General features: G+C 37.7%; 1 pseudogene; it reads right to left on the bottom strand.

The window, feature by feature from the left end:
* Positions 1–12545: 12545 nt before the first annotated feature.
* LOC112923870 (small ribosomal subunit protein uS10m pseudogene) lies at positions 12546–16815 on the bottom strand (annotated as a pseudogene).
* Between the last annotated feature and the right edge of the window lie 1327 nt (positions 16816–18142).

Below are 18142 nucleotides of genomic sequence, written 5' to 3'. Positions count from 1 at the left end.
TATTACCATTTAATTTCCATCAAACTTTAGGTCAAGCCTTCCATTACATTTTTACGGAAAAAGTTTTTCTAATTGTGTATTTGTGGTTGGTGTGCCAGTCTCAGAACTCAGAGATCCTAGAGAAAGGCAGTTATTGAGCTAAGCTGGGCAAAGCTTGATAGTGTACCTCACCACACACAAAAAGAAAATGAATCTGTCAAAAGCAAAGAAATAAAGTGTTGGTGAAAATGTGAAGAAAAAGGAACTCTCACAGTGTTGGTGGGAATGTAAATTGGCATAGACACTGTGGAAAACATATTTTAAGTATTTTCCTCAAAAAATTAAAAATTGAACCACCATATGATCCAGTAATTCCACTTCTAGGTTATTTACCAAAAAAACCCCAAAAATACTTATATGAAAAGATACAAGCACCCCTATATTTGTTGTAGTATTATTTTCAATAGCCAAGATAGGTTGCTTCCATAAGTGCCCATCAATAGTGAAATGAATAGAGAAGAGAAGACATAGTGTGTATGTGTGTTTGTGTGTATAGATATGTATATATATAGATAGATATGATAGAATATTATACAGCCATTAAAAAGGATGAGATAGTACCATTTGTGACAACATGGATGGACTAAGAGGATATTATGCTAAATTAAATAAGACTCAGAAGGACAAATACTGTATTTCACTCAGTGCCTAATCCAAAAAAAATTAATAAAGAAACTAAGAGCAGAACCTGACCTCTAGAGAACAAACTGATGGTTGCCAGGAGCAAGGTCAGTGGAGAGGTGGACAAAATGGGTGAAGAGGAATGGGAGATGGAGGTTTCCAGTTATTGAATAAGCAACTCATAGGAATAAAAGGTAATAGTGTAGGGAATACAATAAATGGTGACAAATGGTAGCTATACTTGCAGTAAGCATAGCATAACATATAGAGATGTTGAATCATTTTAACATTGTGTATCAACTCTGCTAAAATATGTAAAAGAGAAAAGAAAATGGGTCAGAAATTGGCAAGGGCCCTAGGAATTGCAACATTCTGGTAATTTCTAATTTGGAAACTGAAGGAAGCTTCATGCTCTTTAACAGTAAAACTAAAAATGTGAGCCCTAGAAATTCAAACTGTTGTAACCTTCACTTCATGGAGACACATGCATGAAGAGAAGCAGGGGCAGGAGGAGATGGAGAGATGGAGTCTGGCAGCACTGGGGCATCTAGGTGGTCCTTACTTCCAATGCTTCATGAAATCAGCTCTACATTCTCCTTCTTGCACTTGGTAATGTCAGCCATTCCATGCTTTCCCTCACTGTGAATCCAAGTCCTTCACTTACAAATATACATGGAGCATCTAATTAACTTCTCACAACCTTCAATTCATCAGTGAAGGAATAACTTTGAAAGGATAAATAGTCAAAGAACCTCCCTTAAGATCAGACAGGTAGCAAGTTATAGGCCAAGTCCACTTGCAGGCTCTGAGCTCCTCACTCCAAGTTTGTCTACCAGGACCCTTAACCACCCCAGGCTTTGTTCTCCAAGGTCAATTTTATTGTCCTTTTTTTTTTTTTAATTCTCTTGAGAATCAAATCGTTTAACATAAGGAAAATCACTTAGATTACTGAAAAATGCCACAAGCTAAAGCATTTCCCCACTGGTCCAAGTGCCTGCTGCCCGCTGCAGGCTATCTGGCTTGAAATTCAGTCTATTCTCCCATAAATTGGACTTGTTGAATTGTTAACAGATTCTACTACTTACATCCTGCTTGTCTGTTTCATCCAAGGTTTAATTTCTTTGTGCTTGACAATACAAACTTAACAGATGATAAATGATCACAACATTAATTTAAACTTTAAAATAAATACTGTGCAGCTTAAGTCAGGGTCCATGAATTTTAAACCCCCTCCTCAACAGAAAAAAAATGTGAGAAATAGAGAGGGCACTAGAATTAATACCTTAAAAAATAAATGACAGCTCTCATCATGCTCAGGGAAAAGGTAGGAATACTGCATCACTCCAAGAAGAATGCAAAAATGATTTCCATGCTATTGCCAGTGACATATAAAGGTAAGAGAGATGGGCTATCCAACAAGAGCATAATCTATGAAAGAAAAAAAGCTTTTTCATCATGTTTATTGAGCTGGATACTACTCATGCCAAAAGGGTTAATTGTTCACTGTAGCTTCAGCATTTATTTTAAACTACTACAATATCCCTTTTAGGTTACACATAGGGAAACAGAATGTAGCTGTATTACATTTAAGTTTTTGATGATTCAGTTATTATATACAAATCGCTTACCCCCATGCTCATTAAAATCATGGTCTGAGACCAGTTGTTTTTATTCTCTTGCTAAGAAACAGTAAAGTATCTTTGTATCCATATTCACTAAACAGATCAAATCAGAGATAACCAGAAATTTTAGCACATTTTTTTCCCAAAGAAATACTGATCATGAATGGTGTCTGAACATGGGAGACATCAACTTGACCCAAATAAAATTAGCAAAGCTAAACATTGCCCCCAGTTGTAACAGAAAATACCAGCTTTTGTGCATATTTACATTTCTTGTCTCTAAAATCCAGGTTGGTAATAATGAAATCTTCTCCTTTCTCAGCCACAAACAAGTTAAAGCTGATCTCAGATACCATAATGTGGTTTCCAGGGCAGGGGGGGTTTACTGCCCTCAACTCTCTGGAAAGCTGGTAAGTTTTCAGTGCAGACAGCAGGGACTCTGGCCCAGACTACACACTCTTTGGTTTTATACAAAAATGCTGCCAGGTTGGACCGTGCTACCCAGGATAGGAAAGTAGGGCAGTATTCTCTAATGAGAAGCTATGATTAGAGGCAAACCCTTCTGTATGCAAATTTCACTGATCCTGTATTTATCTACATATTTTTATAAGGGATTGGTCATCTGTGCATGTGGTTGCCCACTTTATCCACTGCTATTACTTCTAAGTATATCACATATAAACCTTTTTTTCTTTTCAAGTAATCTGTTACATTTTCTCTTTTCTTCACTTTGATTACTTACAAAAATCTTTATTTTTTTTTAAATTTTTTTATTTATTTATGATAGTTACACAGAGAGAGAGAGAGAGAGGCAGAGACATAGGTAGAGGGAGAAGCAGGCTCCATGCACCGGGAGCCTGACGTGGGATTCGATCCCAGGTCTCCAAGATCGCGCCCTGGGCCAAAGGCAGGCGCCAAACCGCTGCGCCACCCAGGGATCCCTTTTTTTTTTTTAATTTTTTTATTTATTTATGATAGTTACGCAGAGAGAGAGAGAGAGGCAGAGACATAGGTAGAGGGAGAAAAAATCTTTAATAAAGGTATCTCTACACCCAATGTGGGGCTCAAACTCACAACCCTTTGATCACAAATTGCAAGCTCTATAGACTGAAACAGCCAGATGCTCCACTTTGATACCTTTATTAATTAAAATTTGCAAGTGTAGGAGGCACCTGGGTGGCACAGTGGTTGAGCACCTGCCTTGGCTCAGGCCGTGATCCCCAGGGTTCTGGGATCAAGTCCCACATCAGGCTTCCACAGGGAGCCTGCTTCTCCCTATGTCTCAGCCTCCTTCTGTGTGTCTCTCATGAATAAATAAATAAAATCTTTTTTAAAAAAGATTTGCAAGTATCAGAGGTAAGGCAAAAACTCATTTATTTCTATATCATCCCCAGCTGGTAGGTCTAGATATTCCTCATAGTAAGAAATCCCCCAGAAGCCAGCCGCTGGTTGCAGAAAGGTGGTACACTGTCAGGTTTCATGTGTCAGGACACCATGTTGCATTCACTCTGCTAATGGCCATTAACTATGTTGTGCTCAGCTATAGTAATATTATGTTTCACACATTATGTCAAGCAATGCTTCTTATACCTTCCATCTAGGGTGGATTTTATATATGTATTTTTACTTTCCTCTATTCAAACCAAGGGGTATGGGAAGTTAGAACCTTTCACCTAGATCCTTTCAGCCCTGTAAAACACTTCTTCTTATGCCAAAACCTTTACATATCACTGCCAGATTTATCTTTCTGGGGAGTAATTCCAATAAAATTCAAATTATTTAGCCTGGCATCCAAGGCCTTCTATGTTCTTGATACAACTTGTCTTTCAAAGTCAATTTACCATTATGCCTCCCATAAGCATTCCCACTCAAACCAAACTCATTTTCTACTTTATTCCCCTGTGCTTTCCCACTTCCAGGTAGAATGCCATTTAGTTGGTCTTTTAAACACTTAAATTATACCAATCCTTATAAGCCATCCAAAACTCTTGCAAGAAACTGCCAATAAAAGTAGTTTCTTTTTCCTTCTATAACTCTCATAACACCTTTTATATTTTTTACCACATTTATTTTCCATTATCATTATTAGGGAATAGGTCTGATTTTCCCTGTAAGACTGAAAGCAGGATTTGTTATAACTATAAAATAATCCCAGTACATTCTGTAGCATCGAGTGGGCAGAGACTCAACCATTTGTAGAATGAATTGAACAAATTGCCTCATTTTCAAGAAACGATTCAGCATTCATGTTTGTCTCAGCAACATTGTATACACCGGTGATATAAAGCCCTTGGATAAACATGGTACAAACAAGGTGATTAGCTAAGCAGGGTATATTTCTAACTTGCTAGAGCAGTGTTCATTGGGAAAAGCTCCTGGAGTCAGGGTAAATAGTAAAGACACCAGTCTCTCTTGCCCTACCACACTCTGCGGACGTTTGGAGCCACCTCACGAGGCCAGACATCTGACTCTCCATGAACAACACCTCCCAGATCTGTTATGCTGGGATGCATTTAAGAAATGTATCTCATGATGGAATTTTTGCCTCCAGTCCTAATTGGCAACTCCATATATGTGGGGATAAGCACAAGGCCTTCATCTGATGAGGCATCCAAGCATTCAAATTGCAGCTCCAAGACTTAGGAAGCTTGCAACAAGGTTCACCTCTGGAATCCTGCTCGGGAAAATGCTAAAGCACCCTCCTCCGAGCCCCCCATCTGCCCCCCGCCCCCGTATGATGCAGGAGCTGTGGTACAAGTCCAGGGGCTGACTAATGCGCTTTAATTGGTTTTTATGGTGTTTTGCAGGAAGGAAGGCTTAACTGGTTTCTATGGTGTTTTGCAGAAGACAATTCTTTTCCTAAGAAACTAGCTTGCAGGGGTGCCTTGGTGGCTCAGTCAGTTGAACGTCAGATCTTGGTTTTGGCTCAGGTCATGATCTCAGGGTCATGATATTTATATCATGGGCTACCTGGGTCTCTGTGCTCAGCAGGGAGAACTCTACTGAAGATTCTCTCTCTCTCTCTCTCTCTCTCTCTCTCTCTCTATCTCTCTCTCTTGCTCTCGCTCCTGCTCTACTCTCTCTCTCTCTGTCCCAACCCTCTTCCTTTCTGTGATTCTAATAAGTGAATAAATCTTTAAAGAAAAAAAAAAGAAACAAACATATAGAAAATTAATCTTAGACAAATTCATGTTTACCCTTCATATATTCATAGTTCTAAAACATCCTAAATTGTGTTGTATAAAATGTATATATTAGGGGACAGGCCTAAGCATATATCATGGAAGTCACTCCCTATTATGTGTATGTAAAGCCCTAGCTAGCACAAAGGAATATGCTCACTAAAGTAAAACTGATCAACAAGCCAGATTACCATAAAACCAAGCCTGGAGTGGTTGTTTAGGTCTTGGCACTCTACTTCCAAGGAGAGACAGTGGATCTTCTTAAGCTCTTCCTTAGGGATCAACTGAAGAGGGATATCTTCATGTATTCTCACAAAACAGGGAAATATTAAAATTTATCTCCTATGAGACAAGAGGACTTGTGGTCCAAGGGATTGTTTTATCATTGCTTTGAAGTCTAGAGAAGCATGATTCTGGCTGTCATCTGTTTTAATGGACTAAAGATCAAAGGAAGAGCCATCTGAGTCAATCACATTTCTAACCACTGGCCCTGTAAAAACAGATGATGTGTTTTATTAGCCAATGTGCTCTAGGAGAAGGCAGTGGTGATCAGAAACCATATCCAAAATCATATCCCTATCAAATCCCCTCCTCAAAAAGAATGAAAACAAGAAAGACAAAGGGAAGATTTGCTCTGCCAGCTAATCGCTATTAAGTGCAGTCAGAGCTGCTACCCTCTCCTTGCCACCCAGAAGCAAGTTTCAAAAAGCAAAACTGACTAATTTATGTGGGTTTTGTGTGGGGGATAGCTGTCAGAAATCTTAAGTCCAGAAATCCAGAGAGGGGCAGAGGCAGTATGCTAGTTTCCCGAGACCTAGACTGTCAGTTTGCCATGAAGATCCAGCAAGGAAGAGGAAAGAGAGCAAGGCTTAAACATAATTCTTTGCAAAATTGCACCAGGGAGAAAGGAGAAGAGAAGAGTCAAGGTAGGGACTGAGCTCTAAGCTCAAACATATCCCACCTCCCTGGATAATGGTCTAGAGGGTGGGGTGGTCATAAGATACAGCAACATCCTAGAGCATAAAAAAAGCCTTACACTCCCTGGCAGAGCCAGCGCCTGCAGTCCTAGTGACCACTGGCACCACAAAATAACGCTGTTCTACTTAGGTGCTTAGTCAACTTGAAAATGCTGTGTGATTTTTGCTATTTTTGTAAAGTCCCTGAAACTGGAAAAAATTTCACTTGGAATTATTTAGGATATATAGTTTTCAACAGTCAAGAGAACGATGTTTGCAATGGAGGCCATGGAGATAATTGTTGAAGGAAAGTGAGTTTTACATCAATGAAAAAAGTAATTATCAAAAGGAACAATTATTTTAAATGTAACTGTTGAGTATTTCCTCGTTATTCATGTTTTAGATAGCACCAAATGTTGCTTTGTAGAGGCTTGAGAAATTTCTAACCTTGTACACTGAAAGGATATTTCTAGTACTATACTGCACATTGTACAATGTGTTATTCCTGAGATTTAGTTTTTGTGTAATTGTACAGCCTGACCACAGAATAGAAATACATAATTAAGATGATTCATGTTGATCCTGTTTTTTGCTTTTGAGCAAAAAATTTTGGTTCTCATATTTTCATGGTTTACCAAGTGCTCTCTTTAAAATTTAAGGATCCAGTATATTTAAAGGGGATTAAATTCTATGTTGTCCATGCAAATTGGCAATATTCTATTTTAATGGGGAGGAGAGGGCTTGTATATATTTTTTAACTGACTTACCAGATGTTAGAACTTTAAAAAAATCTATCAAAAACTCTGCCACTGATTCAAAATACCCTGGCATTTCTCTTTCTTTCTTTTTTCTTTCTCCTTTTTCTTTCTGTTCTTTCTTTCTTTCTTTCTTTCTTTCTTTCTTTCTTTCTTCTTTCTTTCTATTTCTTTCTCTTTCTTTTTTCTTTCTTTCTTTCTTCTTTCTTTCTTTCTATTTCTTTCTCTTTCTTTTTTCTTTCTTTCTTTCTTCTTTCTTTCTTTTTCTTTCTTTTTTCTTTTCTTTCTTTCTTTCTTTCTTTCTTTCTTTCTTTCTTTCTTTCTTCTCTTTTCTTTCATGTGAACACTATTATTTACTGAAGTACTTTTGAAGGGTATAGGCAGAAGTTGAACTACCACCGTGCATTGTGTTAGAACTGCTAGGCTAACACTTTCTCTGGTCTTTAAATTCACAAATGGGGTATTTGCAATTATACAAAACTGAAATTCTCTGTGCAGTTTTCTGAAGATCTGAAACATCTGCAATGAATGATATATTGCTTTCACCGAGATAATACTTACTTTAGAAGTAATCTTTAAGCCTCTGAAAGAGTAATAAGACTTTATTGACTTTGATATTTTCTTTATAAAATTTAAACTCATCCATAGGGGTCAATTTCTAAAATGCTTGAATTCATGCTCTCTTGATATCTCATCATTCCCTAGAACACAGCATTTTGATACAGTTTCACAATGGCACCAAGTATAGGACTAAGCACAAGATAGGAAAAGGAAAGAAAAAATGAAAGAGAGAAAAAGAGATGAAGAACAGAGGAAAGGATGAAAGCTTATCCAGAAGGACTGTGGTGTGGACACAGACATTTAGAGTGGTCCATCAAGCTTAAAGAGCCTTTCAATCTTTCAGTTATTCTCCATGTGGTGAGTCCCATCCTCACAAAGTAGGAACAACAGAATCTCTAGCATCCCTGCCCAAGTATAATCAGCACCCCTGAGCAGGTGACAGCTCCACAGGTGTTTCCATGCCCAGCTTCTCACCCCTTTTCTCCAGGCTAGTCAAGATCCCATCCTGATGCCCTTTGCAAAAAACAAAGACCCTGACCAGCACAGATAGTTTATTTGTGGCTTTCCTTTCTATTTACTCTGTCTTAATACACCTCTTGGTCATTCCATTGAAGCTAAAAGAGGTCTTAGCATATATGATTCTCTGAATTCATATTACAGCACGGAATTGAGAAATACTGTGCACCCCTAATGCACAGTCTCCCAGCTCTTGCCAATTTTAATACAGTAGTGCGGCTTTTTCCTTAGTGCCTCATGCTGAACTCAACACCCAATGAAAGAATTTGACAAGTCAAATAGATTTTAGATCAATAGCTATAAGTAATTAAATTCTACCATTTGCAGGTATATGATGAAGTATTTACATTTTGGAATAAGTGTCCCTTAGCCTTGCATATTCCTCATCTGTATCTAGTGACCCCAGCAAAGTGAAATAAAAATACGCAATAGACACACCTCACATGAATGTATGCATATGTATTGAACATCACATATAAAACAATCAAAATCATTCTGAGCAGCCATTTGAGCAGTTTGGTTGATTCAAGGGGAAATTCAGTCAAAGTGAAGATAAGCACCCCTTTCCTTTCATGATCCTTAATTAGGAGGATCAATAGAATAACTGTCACATTTTGGCAGGCCATTAAAATCTGTTAATTAATTGTAAGTAAGGTTCATCAAAGCTTGGAGTGTATTTATTGTACTTGATTTTCTACCATTAGCAGTTAAGAAACTAAAGAGCTTTCATTTCTAATTTTATTCTCATCTAATTAATTCAATGACACCCCAGTCTTGTTTCTCTCCTAAAGCAGTTATGCACAATACCCACAACCACTAACAAGGCACCAGGGCCAGGCACTACAGACCAAATTAGAAACCATCTCATTCCAATTGTGCCCACTATTCATCCCTGATCACAGTTTGACTGCATCTTGAGAATAGATGTCAAATTAGTTTATAAAGCGCTTTTGAAAAAAAGGATCCTGCTAAGCAGTATCATGAGATCATAGATTTAAAGTATCTAAGAGTCATTCAGCTAGAAAGATGGTTCCAAAGGCCAAAGACATTGTAACAATGCTGCCTTGGAGCATATTGCTAATCTTTATCCTTTGTTTTTATTGTTTCAATTTACAGTTCTCTTCATTTGCATCATTTTTCCATGCTCTCCCCAAAAAAGAAAATTAAATCTATTTCACCCTTAAATTTTCAAATGTCTGAAAGAACAAATCTATACATACAAGGAACTTGCATACAGGTAACTTTATGTCAAGTAACAGTACGGATTCAGAAAGAGCCCTGGAGTAGTAGGCTCTCTTCTTCCTGCCCTCCACTTAGGACAAACCCCACCTGCTTAGTCAATACAACTAACTAACTCCTAGGAGGCAGTCACAAAAGCCATGAGGCCAGCAATGGAGTATGTAAAAACCGCCAGAAATACCTGATAGGGGTACCTAACTCAGATTGAGAGAGGGGATCACGGTAGGCATCTTTGAGGAGATGCCTTTCAAATAGCTCTTGAAGAGGAACAAAGAATTATCAAGTAAAAACCCAGGGGGAGTCTGTGGGGGAGAGCAGTAAGCAGAAGGCAAGGGGATGGGCATTCCATAATGAAGGAACATCATATACGTGAGTTCAGAAACTGATAAATGTCTGCTTTATTCTGAAACAGTTTTTTAACAAAGGAATCAAGAAAAAGGAAAAATAAAGATTTAACATTTTTTCAAGTTTCCCTGTATTCCGAGCACTGTGTAGGGTGCATTTCACACACAATGAATATCTTCACATATATAAGTGCTGTCTACACTGTGGGGTCTTTGGAGGCTGACCTCACGAAATGTCAATCCTATGACACCACAAGCAGTTTGCACAGAGGGCTTCACACTGAATTTTCTTAAATGTTTTTTTTTTTCTGAATTGAAAATAGGAGACTAAGCAAGTCCACATCATGTAGTGAAGGTGTGACTTTTTTTTTTTTTTAATTTGAAGGCAGTCAGGGACTCGAACATACTCTGTGTCTCTATCCTTGAAGTTAAATAACGTGTGTTCTTAGTGCTCTGAACCCTTTCATGAGTGGTGGAAAAAAGCCACTGATGAGAGAGGTGGGTGGGGAGTTGAATATAGGGTGCTTGCATAGAGTGGTAATTTTAGCACAATTACCCTATTTATCATCATAGATCAATGAAATGATAAAAATAGAACAACAAAACACTCGTCATGGAAAATAAAGCATGTTGTATGTCTCTTCACTATCACCATGTGGTAGACTTTTCAGCCTGTTTCTGTCCAAAGCCCACATCTAAATACCATTAACAATTTGCTCCAGGAGAATTATGATCTCACCCTCTGTATGAGGCAAAAGAAGGCAAAGCAAGAAAAAGGAGACTGCCAGAAAGCGAGGCCAAGGACAAAAATATGTAAAAAGAAAGAAATGGAGGAAAGAATAATAAGCTCCAGTGAAAAAATGCCAAGGAAAGATATTTTTATAAATACTCTGGTTCTTAAATCAGCAGACTGAATATGTAATCAGAATATAGGGATGCTATTTAGTGCTTTCCATGATCAGAAGGAAAATGTGATTTAATGGGAAATGAAATATTTCTGGATACTTACTACTAATTCAAAATATCAAATAAATGTTCCAGGGAATAGCGGCAAATTAGATGTTTCCTAGGATTTTTTCCCCCCCTTTTAAGGACTTTTTAATTCTAAATATAGGACTTTCAGTTTATCATCTTAAGGCACTTTTTTTTTTCAGATACAAATGATGCTTGTCTTTTACCTTGTTGATTTAGTTTTTTTTTTTTAATTCAAAGTTATCATAAACAATAAGGCTAATTCTCCATGGCTGCAATTTGTCCACATATTGCCATGTACTCAAAACAGGAATATTTCAGGAGCCAAAAAATGAGATTAGTTCAATGAATATGTTTCCCAAGGCTATTTCAGTAGATTTTTCTTCTAATTCAGAAGTGTTCTTAATATTTACTTAGCAATTATTCTATTAACTAGCAAGTTTTTTACATACTATTCCATGTAACTCTACTAATTTTTTTGTTGTTGTTGTGAATGTAGTTTATTTGTATATTTACCTTAAAACAAGATTTTAACATGTAGTGCTAAGTAATCTGGTTTAATGTGAAAACAGCTCAAAGTAGATGCCCCTTTGAAAGAGCTCACATGGAGAGTCAATGGAGGCAAGTTTGCATAAATCATCTTATGATATGGTGATTAATATTGTTTGTAAAGAAAAAAAGCTTAGATGTAGATCTGTATTTAAGGAATTATTTCTTTTAAAGTAAAAATGGTCACTGATGGCCGCTTTGCTAGGTATAGTTCCATTATATCGCTCTTGTTTTATTGACTAGTTCTTAATCCCGAGGCTTATACCTGGGATAAGTGTGCTTTAGGCATTTGTGAATGAACTGAATGAGGTCATGGGGCACAAGGCTGTAACCCTTTTCTTGTTAATGACAGTACTGTAAGTCTGATGCACAAGCAGTATGCATTCAAAACACTGATACCTGACAGTAGGTCGGGGGAAAGAGAACCGGGACTCCGACTCCGGTTTATGGGGTGAAAAACTGAGAAGGCGTAACTACCCCACAGATGAAGAAACCGCAAAAGACACGGATACGATTGTGCTGTAAAAAGGAAATGAATCACTCCCTGGCGGCTGATGCACTGGCAGTTTCAGCACACTGCAGCCTTGCCTCTTTCGGGGCCTTCACTCCGACTTAATTTCATGGAAAAGTAGCCATCTCCAAACAAAAAGAATGCTATTTACCAAAAGAAAGAGGCCTTATAATGTGGGACTTAATAAGGAAAAATATTTATCTGTGCCCTGCACAGTTTTCAAAAGCCATTATTTCGATTCAATGTTTGGTATTTTCTGCAGTGCTGGTTACAGAACAAAAGAACAGCTTCCGGAATGAATGAATCACAGGATATAAAAGGTGATACAGTAATTTCTCGAGAGCTCAAATTCCTTAACAGTGATCCTTCTAGGCAACCTGGTAAGTAAGGGTTTGGGCAACAAAGAGTTCAGTGCATGCCGCAAACGTGCATGATCTGCTGCACAGTGTATTAGTTTTCAAGAATGTCATGCTTAAATGAGGTAAAATTGGAAGCTACCATCCCCCAACTAGCATTTCCCAGCTTGCACTGAGGTAAATATGAAGAACTTTAACTGTTCAGTGTTAAATGAACCAAAATAACCGAAGGATCCTTCCAGGTACCTCAAAAGAAAAAATGTGCGTAAGGAGTATTTCAAACGTTCATGTTCAGATGAATGAAATGATACAAATTAAAATCAGTGCAAACTAATAATTGACCAATAACAGAATAACAAAATATAGACTCGATTCTTTTTACAGATGGTAGTCAAAGTGTTTTGCTCATATTTGTTAAAATCAGACCTGAAATGATGATGTGTATAGAATAGGTACAGTGGTTTTTCACTATAGTCCAGTGTGTCATTAAAGTTCCACCCCTTGCTTTGAGCTGATCAGGGCATGTGGTAGGCTCATGTGGGCTCAACAGAGCAGTCAGGTAGACTCACAGTCATCCCAACTGGAAGCCTTTCTATCTCAACATACATGTCCGACCCACCCTCGGGTCAAATGCCAGCACCAGTGGACTCGCTGAGACGTTAGGACTTGCCTTCTGCTTTTTCTCTGGTACCATTTCCCAGATTGGCTCCTTGATGTGTTCTGGTAACCGTTCTAATTTTGTCTTTGTCACTCCCATGGCAACTCCTTCAGGTAAGTTTCGCTGAATATATTCCAAATAGACATCTGCTGTACTTCCAGTTGGATGTTCTAACTCTAAACATCTGTAAAGTGTTCTCATTTCATACTGAACTCTGTGCTTCTTGAAAATATGCACTGATTTGAGAAGAGTAAATCGTTCTGTTTTCCTTGGAGGTTCGTGTACTTTAATAGAGATTCCAAGTTCTTTTGCAGCAAGCACGGCAAAATATTCGTAACTGTCCAATACAGCCTTATCATGGCCTTTTACTAAAACTGACAGGCGCTTATATCATGTATCTGGTTCATCAGAAATGGTTATCGTAGGCTTAGTCAGATCCTTGGGAATATCAACCTGTAGGCTTGAAAACTGTACCCATTTCATGCTGGTACTGAGGAGAAAGCCACCATTTCTGGCTGTACTGCTCTTAGAACTATTTATAGAAAAATTCCTTGAACCCTGCCACAGACGGCATGTCTTGCCGTCTCGCACTCTACTAAATTTTTATTTTATTTTATTTATTCAAGAGAGCAAGAGAGGATAAGAGAGAACAAAAGAGATTGCAGGGGTAGGAACAAGCAGATTCTGTGCTAAGTGCAGAGCCTAAGGCAGGGCTTGATCTCAGGACTCTGAGATCATAATCTGAGCCAAAACCAAGAGACAGACACTTACTTGGCTGCGTCCCCAGGCACTCCAATAATTTTTTTAAATAAAAGTACTGTTATTTTTTTAAGTCATCTATACACCCAATATGGGGCTTAAACTCATAACCCTGAAATCAAGACTTGCACAATCTACCAACTGAGCCAGCCAGACAGCCCTAGATCAACTTTGAAAACTAATTCTCAATTTCTCTAGAACCAAATATACTGTGACATAAAAGTTAAATTGTGTTCCTCATGGGTTTGATGGGAAGAATATATTTTAAGGTCAATCTTTATATGTTACTCTGATCCAACAGGTAAACCAAAGCATAGAAAAACAGTTATAAAAAAACACAAGGGAAACACATTTTAACCCAAATAATTAGAATACCGGATGTCATTTTCAACGTGTTATATTAGTTGACATCCATGCCTATGTATATTTATGTACACAGATACTAGAATGAGTAAGGATACTCTTTATTCAAGAAAGATGGAGGTGTGAATTGCTACAATTTAGCAGAGGCAATCAGACAATATTACTAAATAACACAAATGTGTACATATACTTTGTAGTTAATTCTAACAATTCTTGAGTTGATAATCAAGTTTATGTATCATTTAAAAATTATAATGTATTGTCAGTATTCTCTCACTAAATAGAAACTTCTTCAGTAATGCCATACTGCCTTGCATATGCTAAAAAATATGCTTTCTGATGGATATATATTTTTATTAATAAGATCCAATGTTTTGCATATTGATTCTTTTTATAGAAAACTACATCTCAGATTAAGAAGTCTAAGTATAGATAAAGAGGATTGATTGAAGAACCATGTATAAAAATATATTCTTTTTTGTTATTTCAAAATCTATTTTGAGGATAATCAAAACTGAATTTTCCCCTCAGATTTCATCACTTAATCATACTGATGGTGACAAGTACTTTCCCTCTATCATAAATAATCTTGAAACTTCTACTCAAAGATGTTGAGCAAATTAAAGGGCCCAGATCTCTGTCTTTAAGTTACATATGTATCATCTAATAGTTTTTCTGTTGTAGAAAGGTATGACACCATATGAGGTCCTAACATCTCACTTCTTTCTTTTTTTTTTTTTTTTTTTTTTTTTTTTTTAGATTTTACTTATTTATTCATATGAGAGAGAAAGAGAGAGAGGCAGAGGCAGAGGGAGAAGCCAGCTCCATGCAGAGAGCCCGATATGGGACTCGATCCCAGGACTCCAGGATCATGCTCTGAGCCGAAGGCAGACGCTCAACTGCTGAGCCACCCAGGTATCGATAACATCTCACTTCTTACCAAAAAGCCAAAAGTGTTTAAAAGTATAAAATTCGGGAAAAAAAAAAAGAAAGAAAAAAAAGAAAGAAAGAAAGAAAGAAAGAAAGAAAGAAAGAAAGAAAGAAAGAAAGAAAGAAAAAGGGATCCCTGGGTGGCGTAGCGGTTTGGCGCCTGCCTTTGGCCCGGGGCGCGATCCTGGAGACCCGGAATCGAATCCCACGTCGGGCTCCCGGTGCATGGAGCCTGCTTCTCCCTCTGCCTGTGTCTCTGCCTCTATCTCTCTCTCTGTGTGGCTATCATAAATATATATATATATATATATATATATATATATATATATATATATATATATAATTCGTGGACTGTCAAACAACATCATGAACTGAATGAATATCAATTGGTACAGAGTTCAATGAGGATGAAGAGGAATGACAGATGTAAGGACCAAGAGTCATCAAAGTATTTCCTTTCCAGATCACATACTGTTAGAGCAAGATTTTCTGATATACACAGAAATAACACACAAAATTTCTTTGAAGTTTTGAGTATTAATTTTTGAATTAAAAAAAAAACTACAAAATCCCAAATGTTGGTTGAGTTTCTGAATAACAAACCAAATAATGAACGCTTCTCTCAAGTTTCATCTGGACCAAAAAATTCAGTAATACATATCCCAATGCTTTTCTATACACAAAAGTGAAAAACTTGGCCAAGAAACTGAACTATAGACTTAATATTCATCTACCAAATTATAGAGTTGGAATCAAATTTCATTTTCTTGTTCCCCTACAATCTTCTGCTGTCCTTCATCGTCAGTGTTAAGGAAATGTAGGGCTCCTAGGAATAAAATATTATAGAAATCTCCTTTTGGTTATTCCACTCATTTACAAAGAAAGTCTTATACCAACAATGTGAGGGTTGAGTTTACTGACATCATTGGAGCAAATGATAATGTTGATCACAGTCATGTTTTTAAAGAGTTAGTAGCCTACACATACACTTTATGCAATTTTACAAATCACATGCCACTTTCTGCCATCATCAGCATCCCATGCTCATCACCAGCCTTCTTAGAGCAGTTATAGAAAGCCTGGTGCACAGTCACCTTTCTGGTAGGTTCTCCTGCCTTTTTCTATATCTTTCTTCTCACAGTCCATCTCCTGCCTCAGTGGCTGTTCTAGCTCAGTTTCCTTTACTGACCATTATTCTTCTGCAATGGATTTCTGACAGGAGCTCCCCAAAGCTGAGCCAAACTTCTCAAGTTAATGGCACAATCCTCCATACTGCCCTTAGTTTAAATACCAGCCACAAGTTCCAGGTCCCTAGGACACCTTTACTTTTGACCAGCTGGCTATAACATAGGGGGGTTTCCACTACCCCTTCAGGATTTTAAATACTAGAACAACTCCTAGAATTCAGGGAAGTGTGATACTGATTAGTATAGTTTTATATAGCAAAAAGGGCATAAATCAGAATGAGCCAAAAGAAGAGATATACAAACCAAGATCAGGGATATTTTTAAAATACACATGTTCCAAGGTCTCTTCACCATAGAGTGAAGAGTCAGAACATGTCACTTTCCTCCCAGATCCATGTGTGACAAGACAAAATATTGCCAACTACACAAAGTCACCTGTACTTCAGGATCCAGAATTTTTATTGGAGCTTTATTACATAGGTAAGATTGATTAAATCTTTGGTTGCTAGGTTGAATTTCCACAGGTCAGGCTAACGTCATGAAGTTCAGAGTCCCAACCCTCCAATCACATGGTTGGCGTTTCTAGCATGGCCAAGCCCCATCCCAAGTTATCTTAGCGAAAACCACTTAGGGACACACTGTATGTCAACTTCATTGGCATCAACTAGCAGGGCCACCATGAATAAGACACTCATCTCTCCGGAAATTGCAAGGATTTAGGCCTCCTCCAGGAACCAGACCCAAAGACTAGCCAAATTCTTTATTACACAGGATCCTCTGTCCTTCAAATGCTGCCCCCACCCCCACCGAATTCTGTCTTCCTTATTGTCATCAAGAAACTAAGGAATCTCATCTTTTAAAATGCATTCTATTATTCTCTTTAGACAGTTAGCTCCTACTTCCCCATCACCAGATGGACTCGCTTCTGTTTTCTAGATAAGTTCTCTAAGTACCGTACATATTTTCAGCAGCACCAACATCACCTCAGTCTAGAAGAAATCTATGTTCTCAGGTCCCACCCCTGATAAACTCAATCAGAAACCCTGGGATGGTGTCAAGTAATCTGTATTACTTTAATCTTTAATAAATCCTACAGGTAATTCTGATAAACATGAAAGTTGGAGAACCATTTTTCTTGATCTGTATCCTAGCTAGCTTTGGGATCTCCACACACTTCAAACCCAGTGAGTAGAAAATCTATAATCATCTTTTCCCTCATAGCCTCTTCTCATATTTTCCCTGTTTTAGGAAATAGCACCATCAACGTATTGAACAAATATATTTCATTTATTCAGTGCTTTGTATGCATTAATAAGGACAGTCTCTATTCTCGTGGAGATCACAGTTTAGTAGAGGTAAAAGACAGAAGGAATGTCCTAGTCTAGTGCAAGACAAAAACCAGCATCAGGGAGGCATTTCCCTGTGGAAGGGAGATTTAAACATTTATAAAATGGCAAAGGATTAACTGGAGACATAAAAAAGAAGAGGAAAAGCATCACACAGAGGAAGCCACATGTATAAAAGATTAAGGTTGGGTAGACTGTGTCTAATTTTAGGAACTTGAAAAGGTTCTTCCAGCATATTAAAGCATATTGAGAGGGAGAGAGGAAAAGTGAGAGTTAGTACTTCATGTAGAAAGGGATGGTGCTTACACTTGCAAGCCTTTAAAAGATTTTGGTCATTAGATTAAGAACAAAAATTGAATTATGAGTAAGGACTAGTATATTCAGAAGTTTTTGAAAGGTCATTCTGGATAAAATAAGCAACTTAAGGGGGGGAAATAAGGGAATATGGAGCCCAGACAGGAAATTACTCCTACAGTGGTCTATAGGTAGGTGGGGAGGTGGCTTGCAATAGGAAGGAAGTGGAAGGGAGAGGTAGACCACTTCAGAAAGTATTTGGTCTCCCATCCCAACAACTTTTATCCTTGGTTCTTCGCCTATGCTTTTCTAAACCAAACCATCTTACAAGCATGGGATTTTGAAAATCGAATTTTCTTTTAGATCAAATGTTCTGATTCCT

This window comes from Vulpes vulpes, chromosome 7 (assembly GCF_048418805.1).
Source record: "Vulpes vulpes isolate BD-2025 chromosome 7, VulVul3, whole genome shotgun sequence".
Lineage (NCBI taxonomy): Eukaryota > Metazoa > Chordata > Mammalia > Carnivora > Canidae > Vulpes > Vulpes vulpes.
Note: the sequence above shows the minus strand (reverse complement) of the source record. Positions and strands in the feature narration are given on the sequence as shown.